Genomic DNA, 6154 nt, shown 5'->3' on the forward strand with positions numbered 1-6154 from the left:
GTGACAGATATTTTCTCACAAGATGTACAGTTTAGCGTTACATGACAAGCATTTGACTGATTACATTTTGTTATTTAAACATTATTAGAAATATTTTTGAACTACAATGACACAGAGAAGGTTTTCGGTGATACATTTCATTCCGCAGCTTTAATCTGTAAGATCTGAGGTATAATTACATTATCCCTCAAGGGGGTACGCCTACTTTGTGTACCATACGTGTGGCAAGCGCAAAGAGCCCTGGCTAATGTGGTATTTGCTTATACAGTTTTACACACCGGTACCATATTTCTCTATCACACAATTACACAGCTATCTGGTCATTTAACAGAGAGAAATGAACATTTTTACTACCTCATTGACACACGTCTACGTAATTACACAGTTGGATTACTTTGCATTGCTTTGTCTGCATTTTGTGAACTGTCCACATATATTTTCGGAACGATTGTGACACTGCGAGAGCTTTGAGTGATGTATGAAATCACGATTTTTTAAATACGTTTGAGGTAGATGACACTTTTTAAGCGAGCAGAGAGCATTTTTTAAGATGTTTTGAGGTTATTGAAGGAAGCTGCAACGATTTTCAGATTTGATTGATGTGTTACGATGATATCATTACAACGACGATGTTGAGATATGATTATGATCAATAAGGTGATGTTATATAAGGAATACGAGTATGCTACATATTTATTATCACCTAGCGAGGCGGTGCAGTGGTTAGCACACTGGACTCGCATTCGGGAGGATGATGGTTCAATCCCGCGTCCTTCCATCCTGATTTAGGTTTTCCGTGATTTCCCTAAATCGTTCCAGGCTAATGCCAAGATGGTTCGTTTGAAAGGGAACGGCCGACTTCCTTCCCCGTCCTTCCCTAATCCGATGAGACCGATGACCTCGCTGTTTGGTCTCCTTCCCCAAAAACAATCCAATTTATTATGATGAAATATTGAAGTATCGACGAATATGTGTATGTGTAATGAGGCAGTAAATAACGAGTAGGGGTTAGGGACTCTGGTTTGTGGAAAAAAGGTTGGAAACCAAGGATTGTACTTAAAGAGTTATGAAAAATGAGTGTATATGTGAATGTGGGTACCAGAAAGTCGACGGAAATTTTTTGACAATGTTATTAATGAGATTTCGTTTCTACACACTTCTCCTGTAATTTTTGAACCTGTGAAATTTTTTTATTTGTATAAAACTGTCTTTGTAGTTGAAACTGCTGTCATAAATATTTTGGTAAGGAGTATATGTGACCTTGATGTAATGCTCCGCTGCGCTGGCCTTTGCGCTAGCCGCCTTGTAAATACCCATTGTTGTCCTGCCTTTCAACATTACTTCTGCCGCTTCAGCCACTTTCAATCTCGCCGCGCTCCCGCAAGTGCTCGCATAGCTGTAGAAAAGAGAGGCCATTGACCTCACTATTGACATTTCTTTGCAGAACACACCACGAACACGACATACACTACTACTTGTAAGCATATGATTACACTGTGAACTTTGTGGTACTTACTGAAATGCTTATGAATTGATGAGAAATATTGTTACACATACACGCCTGATTATGACAAGTGTCTCTCTACAAGTGTTGAGAGAATTTCTACTGACTTATGAAACGTCAGATGGCTATTGAATGATATTTTTATGCTTTGCTTTGTACGTATTTGCTTATTTTATTTGATATCTGGTTTCTAGCTGCGCTGCAGCATTGGTTTTATAAAAAAAAATTTAATACATATGCTAATGTGAACACTATCTGTCAATAGATCCATTAAATATTAATTTTATGATCCACCTTCTTTAGAAAGGAGCACTTGGAAAGGAAAGAACAATAAGAACGGGAAGAGACTAGTAACAGAAACTGCATACTTAAGTTTCTTTTGAAGAAATTGGTAATTTTTTGGTTGAATGAGTTGTTTTGGTGCACCACTTTAGCGTTAAGATGTGACATAGAACCAATGCATTTCACATGGGAGATAGTATAGATCTTGTTCCATGTGCTGGCGCTTTGCATAGTTTTGATGATCACAGATGCACACATCCTATTGTTGTTGTAGTTGTTGTTGTGGTCTTCAGTCCTGAGACTGGTTTGATGCAGCTCTCCAGTAAAGCTGCATGTCCTCGGGAAAAATTACGGCTGTAGTTTCACATCCTATTGTAGGCTTACACATACAGGGTGATCGGAAATCCCCGTTACAAACTTCTAGGACATGTAGTGAGTACATAACATTTTGAATAGGAACCCATGTCCGGAAACGTATCGTTTCCGTTCTATGACAGTTTCAATTCGGATGTGTACCTCATCAACACCGAGCGGGGTGACGCAGTGGTTAGCACACTGGACTCGCATTCGGGAGGACGACGGTTCAATCCCGTCTCCGGCCATCCTGATTTAGGTTTTCCGTGATTTCCCTAAATCGCTTCAGGCAAATGCCGGGATGGTTCATTTGAAAGGGCACGGCCGATTTCCTTCCCCATCCTTCCCTCGCCCGAGCTTGCGCTCCGTCTCTAATGACCTCGTTGTCGACGGGGCGTTAAACACTAATCTCCTCCTCATCAACATCTGCTTAGGGCAAGAGAAACGTCTCAGAGTTCCCTGTCCTGGTATGCAACAGGGTAGACACGGTGACGTGTACCACGTCAAACGATCCCCAGATGTCACTTATTGTCTGCTTTGCTGTGAGACCGAGTCTGTGCATCACCGACAGAGGAAACATGGTGCAGTAGACTTTTGCGGAATACACAGACATGCTCCTTATGTATGGCGAAGCTTGAGGTAAGGGCAGAGCTGCTAGTCGGCTGTATCACGAACGTTTTCCACACCGTCACACTCCATCGTACATACTGTTTGCCCAAGTTACACAACGGCTACGAGAAACGGGTACCTTCAGGAGTGTGGTGCTCCACGGCGACGCCGCATTCCCGCATTTGAAGAAGGTGTACTGCGTCGCATTGCAGATAGCCTGTCAACGAGTTCGCGAACAATTGCACGTGCAACGGCTGTTAGTCACAGTACCCTCTTGGACGTCCTGCATAAGCAACAATTACATCCGCAATACTTACAAATGGTACACACTATGGGTCCAGCAGACTTTCCACAACGTGTCGCCTTCTGCACATGGTTCCTGCACCGTTGCATCGACGCGCCCCTGTTTCCACGTCGAGTTCACTTCACAGGTGAATGTAGGTTCACAAGGGATTGTGTTCCGAATGCTCGAAATAGCCATGTCTGGGCGGACGAAAACCCTCATGCCACGCATGGATTTCAAGACAGGTTTGGAATTAACGTGTGGGCAGGTATTCTGGACGGTCATGTGATTGGACCATACCTGCTTCCATCCAAGCTCACAGGTCCCGCATACTTAGTCTTCCTGCGACACGTAATGGACTCGTTGTTGGAAGCTGTGCCGTTAAATGTGCGTCAGGAATAGTGGTTTCAGCATGATGGAGCACCACCCACTTTTCACTGGCTGTCCGGAGACATCTCAACAGACGGTATGGTGAAAGATGGGTAGGCCGAGGTGGTCCAACCGCGTGGCCGCCACGATCGCCGGATTAAAACCCTATGGACTACTTCTTGTGGGTTCGTATGAAGAGCCTAATTTATGAGACACCTGTAGAGACAAAGAAAGATCTGCTGGCACGAGTTCTGGTCGCTGCACAAGACATTGAAGTACACCAGATGGGATGGAGAGAGTGTACCAGAACATGCTTCGGAGGTACAATGTGTGTAACAACGTTGGCGGTCGCCACATCGAGCCTCTGTTCTAATCCATCGGTACATTGAGGCTAGTACTGTAGATGGTGGGTTCTTGTTGTTGTCGACTAATGTAAACCATAAGGTATACGTTTTAATGCAAATGCGTAAGTAATAACTGAACGAGTCAGTATTCTTTTCAAATGGATTGCAACAATTGTACTGGGTCACGCCTAAGTACATTCCTCACGTGGGTGTGGATGAGATAATCATCTGCATTGAAACTGTCGTAAAACGGAAACGATACGTTACTGGACATGGGTTCCTATGCAAAATGTTGTGTACTCACTACCCTTTACATGTCATAGAAGTATGTAACGGGATTTTCCGACCACCTTGTATATTTCCCTTATCTGCATTGCTGTCTTTACTGTACTATTTTTTCTGCTTGTGCTTTGTCATCTTTACGTATACGTTAATGCATTTGCTGCTGCTATTAGTCAGACTGTGCCCTACTGAATTTTGTTTTGTATTACTGTGCTAAAACAGGTTGACCGCTGATTTATTTTTCTTGTTTGCTGCATGTTGCCTTGTATTAGTTGTAATGTTGCGTTTACTTTGCTAATTTAGATATCTCCTGCTTGCTTCGCCAATTTGCACTTTTGTCATTGTTGTTTGTGTTAATTTTTTTGTGCTGGTGCATTGCCTCGTCCTCTAGTTTACACATCTGAGCTCAGTAGATTTAAGTTAGTTTAAGAGGGGGTATGCTATATAATAAAAATGAGTTGTGATGCCGACCGAAGTGGCCGTGCGGTTCTAGGCGCTTCAGTCTGGAACCGCGAGACCGCTACGGTCGCAGGTTCGATTCCTGCCTCGGGCATGGATGTGTGTGATGTCCTTAGGTTAGTTAGGTTTAAGTAGTTCTAAGTTATAGGGGACTGATGACCTCAGCAGTTGAGTCCCATAGTGCTCAGAGCCATTTGAACCATTTTTTGAGTTGTGATGAGTTGGGAAGAAATACATTGAGAAGCTATAAGGGAAAGGTTTGGCCAATGAGGAAGAAGAAGATATAGATACAACAGGTTTTGGTAGGATTTTCTTGGAAACGAATGATGAGCTAAGAAAAACATGGAAGTATAAGCCCTGGTTGAAAGTATAAATACAGATGGCATTCTTAGATAGGATTTTAGTGGAAACAAATGTTGAAATAGGACAGGTCTGCGGGAATTAAATAAAGTTTTGGTTGGAAATGAAGTAGTTTTGGTTGAAAGTAAAGGAGGTATGAGCATGAAGGATATTATCGAAAAGAAAAAAAAAATGAAACAGTAGTACAAAATGCCCGCCACAAATACTGCAGTATCAGATGTTTAACTTACTCTTTGACACATTTACACTTGAAAACATATCTTGTCCTTTCCTTTTGTGTCATTCCGATATGTTTATGTGTATCCTTATGTCTCAGTGTCTTCTTATCTCTTTTTGTTTACCTCATAAGATAAATTTGGTAGAATTTTTTTCCTTCTAATACTAGGCTGCATTCGCTAAGACGAGGGAAACTATTATCCTCAAACCTAATCTCTGTTTTTGTACCATGTTCTTTACTTTAGGAACGTGTTCAGACATTATTTATTCTTTTATGTTTTCTTTTAATATTCTTGTGTCAAGTTAATGTGTCTACCGATATTCTCATTTTTCATTTCTTTACTTATGCCTTAACTCCTGTAATATATATATGATTATTTCTATTCTTTTTGTAAATCATGTATTACTACAAATGTTATTTGTACTATCGTGTTCTCTTCTATAACGATGTTTCCTTTAAAATTGTAGTTCTGTTATTATCCTGTACAACAGTAATTGTATAGACACCAGTTCTCCCAGTTAGGTAAAGAGTATGGATTCTTTTTACTGTGAACATTTGTCTGTAGGTCATACTATGTGTATAAAATCTCAGAGACTATATGAATATGTTAGTGCTTGCACATGTATTGACAATTCAGGAAAGGACTGGTTAACATCATTGAGTGAGTGCACAAGTGGTGGCTCAGGGACTTGTAATGTTGGTGTTATTCTGCTGGAGTGTATTATGATACTTGTGCTGGCACTCTGCTACGGTCACTGCACGGAACCTCTCGAGGTTATCCCGTAACTTGTAACTGATGCAACTTTTCCGTTTTACTGTAACCCTTGCACCCTCACATTGACGATGGGGCACAGAAATTTCTTCGCCATTGAATACTACAGACTCTCTGCTGTCGTCTCTCCAAGTCACTAACGCTGCCCTCAGTAATTGCAACTCCATCAAACTGGTGCTGAGCTGTTGCATAAACCTCGAGGATATTGTCGGATTCATTCTGCTACTGCATACTTATGATACTGGTGCCTCTATGGTCAGCACATGGAACCTCCCCTGGATGTCCCGTAGCCTGCCAGTGGGACACAGAAACTGCTTCG

This window comes from Schistocerca americana, chromosome 9 (assembly GCF_021461395.2).
Source record: "Schistocerca americana isolate TAMUIC-IGC-003095 chromosome 9, iqSchAmer2.1, whole genome shotgun sequence".
In the NCBI taxonomy this organism is placed as follows: domain Eukaryota; kingdom Metazoa; phylum Arthropoda; class Insecta; order Orthoptera; family Acrididae; genus Schistocerca; species Schistocerca americana.